At 41.0% G+C, this 12,274-nt stretch overlaps 1 protein-coding gene across 1 annotated transcript in view; it reads right to left on the bottom strand.

Moving 5' to 3' along the window:
• THSD7A (thrombospondin type 1 domain containing 7A) overlaps nucleotides 1–12,274 on the bottom strand; it is a 537,615-nt gene that overhangs the window by 228,164 nt on the left and 297,177 nt on the right. The gene's annotated exons all lie outside the window — the stretch shown is intronic.

The raw sequence follows: 12,274 nt of genomic DNA, 5'->3' as shown, positions 1-12,274 counted from the left end.
CCGTGCCCGCACCCAACGTTTAGAAAAAAAGGTTCTGAACGACGGGTGCTGCAGGGAGCAATGGAGCACCCCTTTAAATTGTAAGCTTTGAGAAAATGATGGCTTCTTATTAACGTAGTTTGAAGTTTATTGTACAATATACCAATATTTTGTAATAATTTTTTTACTATATTTGTAAAGCCTATTAAACAATTTAAGTCTGTTTTAACATTGAAAATCCCAGCTCATTTGATTAGTATCTATTGTTTAACATAATAAATTGACGTGACACTTCTTTACTCGACGGTAACATTCCGGCAATTAAGTTTTATTTTACTCCCCATGAGGTTAATGGAAATTAAGCACATGAATTAATAAATAGACGCCTTCTACAATATAACCCTTTGCATTTTTTATTAAAAAAGAAAAAAAAAAGGATAGAAGAAAAACATTTAATACTTATTGTCTGTTTTTAAATTGTAACTTAAAGTTTAATGGTGACCATAATATTTCTTTTTTTAATATAGTAAATTAACATATTACTTATTATCCCTAAAATAAAACGTTTAGATAGAATTTTGTAGAATTGTTTCCATTTTAAGATTTTTATTCATTTCTAAATATCATTTTAAGTGTCATCTTACCCTTTTCTATAATTTGTTATTTATTCTGTTAGCACAAGAATTTTTCCATTTTCAAATCAAATTCTCCTTAAAAATATCTTTTTGTTTAATTAAAAAATTGCAAAAAATTGTTAGTTAGTTAAAGAATTTTTGTTTTTATATTTCCTGTATACATTTTTAATGATGATAACTTTTACATTTTATTTTATGTTCACATTTCTGTTATAAAGAACATCCAATTTATAAAACATATTCAATTATTCCTCAGTAATTCATTAAGTGATTTTTTAATTGATAGCTCTATAAAGTAAATAGGAAGTAATTTTGAATGTACAGTAGAGAAAACATTTCCTTTGTCTTCACCGCATCAAATTTTATTTTAAATTAAATTTTTAACCAGATCAGCTAAAATTAGTTTCCTCATCACATTCTGTTGAAATACTCTGCTGTGCCAAAATTATGAAGCCCTAGAGATTTTTTCTTCCCCGCAGATTTTTTCCTGAAGGCAATGTGAAATTCAGTAACAGGAACTGCCACCAACCTCACAGACGAAATTTGGCCTTTGGGAGTTAATCTGCACATGAACAATCAGGTCTGGTAATTGCATTCATTGTGCATTCTGCTAAAAAAAATGCCTGAAGGAAAGTGTATATATGTATTTAAAAAAAAAACAAAAAAACTTTTATTTTATTTAAATTTTTTTAATAATAAACATCACTTTTTTTCAGAAATCAAAATGAGTTTGTCATGATTTTAGGAACTTAAATCTTTTTCTTATTTGTAGAGAAGAAGATAAAAAATGTGATTAACTGTAAGTTGTTACATTTTTATTCTGACATATAAAACAGCATACCGCAAACAGAGAACCATATACTTAGCCAGGGCAACCTGTAGCCCAAAAAAAAAAAAAAAAAAATGTTATATATATATATATATATATATATATATATATATATATATATATATATATATCTATATCTATATCTATATCTATATATATATATATTTTTTTTTACATTTTTTTTTAAACATATTATCTAGCGCAGAAGAAATATATGATACAAAAAATACTGGGAGCATATAGTTACATTTACTAAGACTTGTATGCCAATAATTTTGCACACTTTGTATCACAACTCAATTTTTTTTGTAGAAATTTGTGACTTTCGGGCCTTCTGCAACACGCTTGCAACTTTAAAAAAAAAACGTAAGTGGGGCTTATCTGCAGCCCGACGGATTCATCATAATTTCCCGACTTAAAGGGGTACTCCCGTGGAAAACTTTTTTTTTTTTTAAATCAACTGGTGCCAGAAAGTTAAACAGATTTGTACATCACTTCTATAAAAAAATCTTAATCCTTCCAGTACTTTTTAGTGGCTGTATACTAAAGAGAAATCCAAAAAAAGAAATGCATTTCCTCTGATGTCCTGACCACAGTGCTCTCTGCTGACCTCTGCTGTCCATTTTAGGAAATGTCCAGAGCAGCATATGTTTGCTATGGAGATTTTCTTCTGCTCTGGACCAGTTCCTAAAATGGACAGCAGAGGTCAGCAGAGAGCACTGTGGTCATTACATCAGAGGAAATGCATTTCTTTTTTGGATTTCTCTTTAGTATACAGCCCCTAAAAAGTACTGGAAGGATTAAGATTTTTTTTATAGAAGTGATTTACAAATCTGTTTAACTTTCTGGCACCAGTTGATTTAAAAAAAAAAGTTTTCCACGGGAGTTCCCCTTTAACATAGATTTCCTACCAATGACGCGTGGGCATCAAGAGATACGCTATAGGTATTAAAGGGCTACTCCACCCTTAGACATGTTATTTGGATAGGGGATAACATATATGATCGGGTGGACCTGGCTGCTGGGAAGGCGCTGCGGCATTATGGTCAGGAAAGCCTGGGGCTTCCGTGATCGTGACAGCATGTCACGCCCCCTCTATTCATGTCTATGGGAGTGGGCATGACGGCTAGTACACAGCCATCATGCCTCCTCCCATAGACATGAATGGAAGGGCAGTGGGGGCTGTGATCAGCAGTCATCCAGCATGGAATGGATTTCGCTCTGTGCACCGGATGACTGGGATGCCACAGCGGAGATCACAAGGGTCCCCAGTGGCCTGACCCCATGATCAGACATGTTATCCCCTTTCCTTCGGATAGGGGATAACATGTCTAGTGGCAGGGTACCCCTTTAAGAGGTGTGTGTCTGTCAATAAGGGACCATTTATACTGCAGAATATCCCCCCAGAGAAATTCCAGGTGGATGTTCTGTTTGCAGTGGGCCATCCCCATTGATGCTTGCACAACCTCAGTGCAGTCTGTATGTCTATGTTCATTCTTTCGGTGAAGCCCAGCACCCAGAACTCCAGTGGCAGAAATTCTGCAGTATGAACGGTGCAGCAGAATCCAATTGATGCTGCTGCACCTACATTTCCAAACAGAATTCCACTTAAAAAAATTCTGTAGTGTGAATGGGCCCTAAGTGTGGTCTATCTAACACGAGCATTCTTTTACTCTTAGTAAATTCCCCCTTAAAATATTGTAAACATGAGCCCTATCATTATGAAGGCTCCGACATACTAATCACAAATTTTCCGTTTAGAATTCGGTAGAAAAATTCAGTTTGAAAATCCTATTGCAGCAGAGTCCTATTGTTTTTAATGGGATTCTGCTGCACCGTGTAATTTCTGCAGCAGAAAAATCTCATTTCAAATCTCATGTCATTTCTTTCTTCCGAATTCACTCCACTGTCTCCGCAATGTCCTCCGGAAATGTTTTTTTTTCCGGGTGGGCATTCTGCTAAAAATCCGCTGCTTAAACATACCCTTAGGACTCGTTCGCCCGAGCAGATTTATTTGCGGGTTTCCCCCCATTTGAAAGGGGGCGGTGTCTCTGCATCTGTCCGCAGGAGATTGTTGGCTGTGGAATTTCCAATGCGCAAAATCCGCTGCAAGACGCATTTTAATTATTATGGTTTGCGGCGGATTTTCCGCAGGGGAGAGCCTCTCCCCTTTCAAACATGCAGCGGGAAACCCGCAAATAAATCTGCTCGTGTGCACAAGCCCTTAAAGTGGTACTCTGCCCCAAGACATCTTATCCCCTATCCAAAGGAAAGCGGATAAGATGTCTGATCGCAGGGTTCCCGCAGCTGGGACCCCCACAATCTATGTACAGCACCCCACTTGGTGCAGCCGGCAGGGGTTGTGACTTCACGGTCATGCCCCCCTCGTGATGTCACGCCATGCCTCTTCAATGTAAGTCTATGGGATGGGGGCGTGACGCCCCCTCCCATAGACTTGAATTGAGGAGGCGTGGTGTGACATCACGGGTGGGCATGGCCATGACGTCACAACCGCCCACACCCAGTGTTCAGAACATAATGTTCCGAACGCTGGGGCAACGGAGTACCCCTTTAAAATGATATGAGACAGGGGAAAAAACTTATGAACATTCTACCTCCTACGCCACCTAAGGAGTGGAGCATGCTTGTGCAGCTTTTTGTGGAAAAATTATTTTTCACGCAGATTTAAAAAAAAAATAATAAAATCCAATCTGCAAATGCTAAGCCCTTCCCCCTCCGAGAGCAACAAAAATGAAAATGACGAAGCGTGCGCGAACTGCTAAAAAACATTTCGTAAACATTTTTAAAAAAATCATAAATAAGCCTGAAAAACACCAAAAACTTGAAATAGCAAAGATACCGTAAGTGCCCCCCAAAGCCTACACTGGTTCGCACAATCATCGTAGAATAACATTTTTTGGAATTTCCTTCGTAAACCAAGCTCGGACATAAATTTGCATAAAAAATTACTGTTTTTTTTTACAGGGTGTGGTTTCGCACCATTTTTCTTTTTTCTTTTCTTTTTTCCCCCTTTTTTTTTTGTTTCCCTAATTTGCATTTCTCAGGGCCTGTGCTTTCAGCGCTGTTCACATGCTGATTTACCCTTTGATCCCCAGCTCCGGTGGTAGTATAAATAGATTTATTGAGACATTTACTACACAAAAGAGAGATGGGGAAGCAATAAAGTAACTTTTGCTAAGAGAGGTAACACCCATCTGTCCAGCTGTCACCCGGTATACGTTGCAGTAAAGGAGACTATCGGGTCTTGATTTTTTGATTAAAAAGGCTCAGGCCATCTGCTATAGATAGAGGCTGTCGCCAGTGATTACATTAAATGCCCAAACAACGGATACGGCTTTGTCTACCATGAAGGACTTAACAATAAATAAATAAAAAAATAATACAAAACACATTGATCACATAAAGGGATATGCATAATAATACAAAAAAAAAATAAAAAAAAATAAATCCAAAAATAAAAAAATAAAATAAAAAAAATTATAAAAAAAAAAGCTCTAGTACATCTTCCAGAAGGATTTTCTCACTAATACTCTATGAAAGGAGGTTATGTGTACAGTAGATCGCAAACACAGATGATGCACTTTATTAGCCGGACAGATGGGCAGATCACCATGGCGGCTCAATACTGATTTACAACTGGTTTATTTTCGGCAAGACATTGAATACTCGTTCTCATCCCGCTTCTCTTTCTTTTTTTTTTTTTCTCTCTCTTAGCACCAGCTCTAAATTATTTATACGTCTAAAGGACAAAAGGGGCGAGATGACAAGTAGGCTTATTAAAATGCCTCAATGTAGCCGGATTCTAGGTAGAAGTTTTTTTTTGTTGTTTTTTTTCGCTATGTGGAAGTCTTGATTTGCCACTGTATGTTATTTCTGTTCATTATAGTCCATCATTACTCAATGGGTGTATTTTTAGCACTGTATTTTTCGCCATATAAGACGCTCCGGCATATAAGACGCACCCAATTTTAAAGGATTAAAATCTAGAGAAAAAAAAAAGATTCTGAACCTTCAACCTTCGCAGGTTGAAAACCACTGGTATAGGAGGTAATACTCACGTGTTCCCGCTGCTCCGGACCCGTCACCGCTGCTCTGGATGTCCCCCTCCATCGCTGTCGCCGTGTCCCCCCGTCGCTCCGGAACGTCTCTGCTGCCGGGTATCCTCGCTCTCCGTCGCCGTCATCACGTTGCTATGCTTGTCGCTCCTATTGGATGACGGGATGGCGTGCGCGATGACGTGATGACGAAGAAGAAGAGCGCAAGCCATGCAGGGGATCCCAGCACGCAGCAGACACCGAGGAGGCAGGTAAGGCCCCTCTTGGTGTCCTGTAAGCTGTTCGGGACGCCGTGGCGGTCCCGAACAGCCCGACTTAACAGCTGGGTTAGTGTCACTTTCGCTTCAGACGCGGCGGTCAGCTATGACCGCCGCGTCTGAAGGGTTAATACAGGGCATCACCGCGATCGGTGATGTCCTGTATTAGCCGCGGGTCCCGGCCGTTGATGGCCGCAGGGACCGCCGCGATAGGACAGGGTTTTAATGTGTATTTGCCGTATAAGACGCACCAACTTTTCCCCCCCCCCAGTTTTGGGGAAGAAAAAGTGCGTCTTATACGGCGGAAAATCCGGTATATTTATGTGCACAAATGTTTTTTTTGGGATATCATTTATCTTGATATTTTTTGGAATAAAATAGCTTTGGGATTTTATTATAATATGGTATTTGGATCACACATAACTGATTGTTTGAGGCAACACATTTTTACAATGGGGTAATGTTTGCCAAATAGCACTTTATGTATGGGTATATATTTTAGTATATTTATTAATATATGGAATGATGATGTATGGTTTAGAAATCATGTATTTTTGTACCTAAGCAATAATATGGGTATATAAAGCACTAGTATCAATGGATTAGTTTGTTTTTCTTTCAATATTGCACATTATTTTACAAAGTTATTGTTTTATGCATTTGCAATTTTGTATTTACACTGGTAGGCATCAAATTGGTGCTATAATAGGTGGAGGTATAGCGGATTTGCCTTCCCTAAGACACCAATATTATTAGTATTTATTCAAGTCTGTGATTTGTCCTAGTGCGCAGGCGCGGTGGTCTCCTCCTTACGGCCCTGCCTCGTCCGGCGCTGAGTTCCGTCATGTGTGAGCTCTGTACTTTGGTCGCGGTCGAGGCGCCGGACGGGAGCACTGTGTCTGTGCCAAAACTGGACCAATCATGTGATGCTTTTATATCCGGTCTGCCAGATATATAAAGTAGAAAGTAGAGGGCCGCCCCTTGAGAAAGTGGGATAACAAAACGGCGTTGGGGCGCAGAGACTATCTCCATCATGGGTAAGCACACTAGTACTCAGTAATTAGTCATCTTTATTAAAGGGGTACTCCACTAGCCCAGCATCCGGAACATTTTGTTCCAAATGCTGGGGGTGGGCTGCGGGGGTCGTGCCGTCATGGCCACACTCCTTGTGATGTCACGCCACACCCCCTCAATGCAAGTCTATGGGAGGGGGCGTGGCAGATGCTAATTGCCTATAATTTCCCCCGTTGTCTGTTCCATGTGAAATTGATTGTCAATCAGTGTTCTTCCTGAGTGGACAGTGGGATTTCACAGAAGTGTCATTGACTTGGAGTTACATTGGCCCTTATTTACTAAGAGTGTTGTGTAAGTTTCTTTGTGGGTTTTAATTCCCTACAATTTATTTTCCACGGTATTTACTAAGGTTTCCCTACATTTTCCACTTTCCCTTCATTTTGCTTTTTTTTACACATACTCTGATCTGTCGGGTTTTCCTCAGCTCAAATCCACCACATTTTATGTGGAAACCTTAGTAAATATGTTGGGTTTTTGTGAAAATGTCGGGAACACGCCCCCTTTTCCCAGGGGCCACGTCCCCTTTTCGGGTTTTCTTAGCAAAATGGAGAGTTAGTTGGTTTTTTTTCAATTCAGACGCAAATTCTGGTGCAAATTCTGGCGCGCACAGAATTTCTGGCGCAATGCGACAGAATCTGGCGCAAAACATGTCGGGTTTGCAATAGTAAATGAGGGCCATTGTGTTGTTTAAGTGTTCCCTTTATTTTTTTGAGCAGTGTATTTTAAAATGCTTTTTATTTATTTCAGAATTTTGTTCCTTGGTTGGCCCAAAAAAAAATTGTAAATGTTATCCTTTTAAAACTTAATACATTTAATTAATTAATTAGCTATTAATTATAATTTTGTTTTTAACTGCTAATGAAAATAAATTCTGAAAGGGGCAAGTTGACGAGTAGGCCTTTAAAAATGCCTCTTTTTTTTATCAATGTAGCTGGATTCTATGTAGAAGTTATGCCCTATATTATATCAGCATACTTTCTAATTATTTTAGAATGTTGTTTCTTTGTGGGCAAAAGGAAATTGTTCATTTTGTTACATTTAAAATTTTGTAAATTTCATTTATTTTTCATTAATTAATTAGTTTATTAATTAATTGATTAATTTTTCTATAACTTTGTTTTTAACTGCTACCGAAAATAACATCTAATGATCACATTACCATTTACAATGGCGGCAAAACTATATTAAAAATAACAAGATGGGACATCGGAAATTTTTGTGCTATATCAAAGCTAAAGACGGTCCATGATATGAATACTTATGATAACATGGTTTTGCATAAAATTTATGAAGTGTTTCACTGAATATTAGCTATAAAATGAGACATACATGAGAAGTATGGGGCCCTAAAGATAAGTTTGGAATGGGGCCCCACTTGTGTCTAGTGTCCCAGATCAGCCCCATTAAAGAGCACAGAACTGAGCTGCAATACCACACACAAGCTGAAACCAGAGTTTTCCAACCAGGGTTCATGACAGCTGGAGGCACACTGGTTGTAAAATGCTGTAAGCAACTGTTCACATCGGAATTCCAGTGCAGCAGAATCCCATTGCTGTCAATCCAAGTGGAATACATTGCCGTCTGCGGAGACGGCAATGTCCATGTGGCCCTAGCACTGAGTGATTCAGATTCATTTTTATGTCCTGAGATTCCATAGTGTGAACCTAGTCGAAGAGTTAGTAGATGGCCAATTGTTGGTCGGACTATGAAAGTTCCCATTGGCAGACCAATGTCTGTCTTGTTCAGTGATCTGAGCCGGGCTTCTATTGGTGAGATGAGGTAGACATCATACCCCGAGAAGGACATCTGTCATTAAAAACTTTCCAAACATGCTGTGTCTGAACACAACAATGACCAATAATAGCCAACAATGCAGATTGACTTTTCCACAGATATCTGGCTTGAGTTGGCCAACATTGGCCTGAAAATCCACAGAAAATGTAAATGTATCTGTTTCTAAGAGAGTTATAGGGGTACTTCACTGCTCAGCGTTTGGAACAAACTGCACTGAACGCTGGAGCCGGCCCTGGGAGCTTGAGACATCATAGCCCCGCCCCCTCATGACATCACACCCCACCCCTCAATGCAAGTCTATGGGAGGGGACATGACAGCTGTCAAGCCCCCTCCAATAGACTTGCATTGAGGGGGTGATGCATGACATCATGAGGGGCGGGGCTATGACATCATGAGCTCCTGGCGCCGGCTCCAGTGTTCGGAACAGTTTGTTCCAAACGCTGAGCAGCGGAGTACCCTTTTAAGGGATGATGAGCAATATGGAAGCAGTTACATATTATTACTTATGAATGCGACATGATATATTGTATGTTGAATTAAAGCGATCTCCAGAATGGGACTGTCTCTTACCCTGGAGCGCTCTGGCCCCCACCTTCAGATACGTACTGGTCTCAGGGGTGACGGCTTGCTCTGCCAATTAGCGGTTGTGGTAGGACATCACTGTGGCCAGTGATCGGTGGAGGGGTCATCACTCCTGAGACTGGTGCGTATCGGAAGATGGGGGCTGGAGCGCTTCAAGATAAGAGATGAGACCGATTCTGGAGATCACAGGGGGTCCCCATACCATCCAGAACATAATCCTGTCCGGCTGCAGCATCATCTTTATCCAATCTGAAGCACAGGCTAGGACAAAGTCCAGAAAGTAAGGGCGAGACTAGCACTCTTCTGTGCACACTCCTGTCCTATCAGACTGCCGCATGAAAACAGAGAGGAGGAGGTTACTGAGCAGCCTGCAGTGATTGGATGAAGAGGCCCAGCACAGCAGACTCAGGGAGGAAGTAAATGCATGGCGAGTGAGGGTGGGCTCAGAGCTTTCCTCAGACATGCCCCTTCCTGAGCAGTTGATGTCAAAATCAGTGAGCAGTAAAACGGAGGGATTTGTTAGCCAAATACAGAAGCTAGACACGTAAAAAAAAGACAGGTAAAGCATCTGTATGACCCAGAGAGTAACATATAGAAGCATTTTTTTTCTGTGATATGATAGGTACACTTTAGATAAATAGGTGAATTCTATGCCACATGGCGGTGCAGAGACTACTGCTGTTAGCATAGTTCCTACGAGAAACCCTGTGTAATCACATACAACCCTGCTCTATACCATGAGGATTTCTTATTCATTAGAATATTTTCTAAATAATTTTAATAAAGAGTTTTTTTTTTTGCACCACAGGCAAAGGTCTCCGGCCAACCATAGATCTTCTTACCCTAAAACAGCAGAATGAAGGTGTCAGTCTGACCTCTGGTCTAATGATGGGAACAGCATCAAAGATCTATGAAATTGTTAGTTCAAGTCACTGGACCCATGATCGGGCCAAGCCTCGAAACGCGTTAATGTGAAATTCTAATCCATTGTATATGACTTTCCCGTCACTATAGCTGTTGTACACCAGATCTATCGCTCCATTGCTTTTTTATGCATTTTATTTTCCATCTGAGATGAGAACTATATATATAGGAGTGAAATCCAATTGAACAGAACGGAGTGACACGTTTATATTCCAGCCGTAATAGGACTTTCTGCAGATCTCATCATAAAAGCTTTTTTTACTGAGAGTCACAGATCAAATAATGCACAAAGGGAAGACTTCAGAGAGGACGCCCCGGTGCACTCCTTGAAGACTGGAGATACGGGGAACATTCAGCTGGGACTACTTTATGCTGCTACAATTTCCAGATCCAGAGTAAATGTACGTACAATACCAAGTCTTCAGAGTTGAAAAGACTAATTTTGACTTTGAAGTTATATATACACAGATATATAGAGGGGTAGTGGTGACTTAATCCACTTATACCTGAGGGGAATGCAAATATATGAGGACACACTTAGGATATGTTCCCATGTTCAAGCATAGTCAGGTTTCTAAAAGCAATGTGTGTTCCCATGAAACGTGATAAGAATCCTAAATGTGGCCTTCATATTGGTCGTAATTCTGCAATCCCAAAAACATACAGATTAAGTGGGCACTATCATTAAAACTAATTTTTGCTATTGCACTCCTTATGGTAAATAAACAATCTTTCTAATATACTTTGTTTAAAAAAATTAAGTTTTCTATGTTTTATTTTTGTTTAAAAAATCTGTCTCTAGGTGACTGTAGTCCAAAATCAGGAAATGATGAGGAGGGGGTGGGTGTGTGCAGCCTTAGCCAATCATAGCTCATCTCACACTGAACTGCTCTGGTGCTCTGGGCTGTGTGTAGCAGAGTGAGGGAGGAAGTTCTCCCCTGTATGGCTTCATATGATGTCACGCCTGCTGGGGAACGCCCCTTCCCAGTCTGTGAATTTGACTGAGCAGAAAATACAGAGAAATAGCAAGGTAGAAAACTAACAAATAATAAAAATAAAGGCAGGGGGTGGTTTATCATGATGGGGGCAGTGACCTGGGAGGATTATAACATTTAAAAAGATCATAACAGGTACTCTTTAAGGGACAGGAAGAGCAGAACATGATTTTTGGAGTCGATTTTCCAACAAAGAACTCTTCTGAATATACCATAGCTGTCTGCTAGGTGGTGGATCTGCCTCTGGGACCTCCACCTCTCAAAAAAATAAAGGTTCCAGACAGGGGACAAGTCCTGGGGGAAAAAAGTGCAGGAACTCTGTTTCCATGTGTTCCTGCAGGACTTGAGCCCTAGTCGCAGATCACGGATCCTTACAGTTGTCCAGGGACCAGATCAAGGGTCAGAGGACCTGTGTTCTCCAGATAGGTATCAGATGTGTCACCTGTCAAAAATTTATGAGATGGTAAAAATAAAAACATTTTTCTTACCTAGCACCGAGGACAATGTGGGCTGTTATGTGGACATCATGAGATGAGTAATGTCATCTCCATTTATACTTATCTTAAAGGGGTATTCCACCCCTAGACATCTTATCCCCTGTCCAAAGGATAGGGGATAAGATGTCTGATTGCAGGGGTCCCGCCGTTGGGGACCCCCGCAATATAGCATGCAGCACCCACCTGTTTCTGCTCTGGAAGCGCTGGAGGGTCTGTGTCCCGACCACCGGAACGGAAGTCCGTGACATCCCGACTCCGCCCCCGTGTGACGTCACGCCCCGTCCCCTCAATGCAAGTCTATGGTATGGGGCATGACGGCCGTCACACCCCCTCCCATAGACTCGCATTGAGGGGACGGGGTGTGACGTCACACGGGGGCGGAGTCGTGAAGTCACAGACTTCCTTCCCGGGACCCCCGGTCACGGGACCCCCGCGATGTCTAGGGGTGGAGTACCCCTTTAAAGGTCACCAAAGGCATTGAGGTGGGAATGAGGGAGCAATATAGGGTCAACAGTAGACTTAAAGGGGTATTCTGGCCAAAGGCATCTTATCCCCTATTCTAGGCCAGGCTGCTCCTCCAGTCTTGGAAACCTCTGTGTTTCCAGGACTGGAGATGTGAAATCCGTCACGC

The sequence above is a fragment of the Hyla sarda genome, chromosome 5 (genome assembly GCF_029499605.1).
Source record: "Hyla sarda isolate aHylSar1 chromosome 5, aHylSar1.hap1, whole genome shotgun sequence".
Taxonomy (NCBI): Eukaryota; Metazoa; Chordata; class Amphibia; order Anura; family Hylidae; genus Hyla; species Hyla sarda.
Note: the sequence above shows the minus strand (reverse complement) of the source record. Positions and strands in the feature narration are given on the sequence as shown.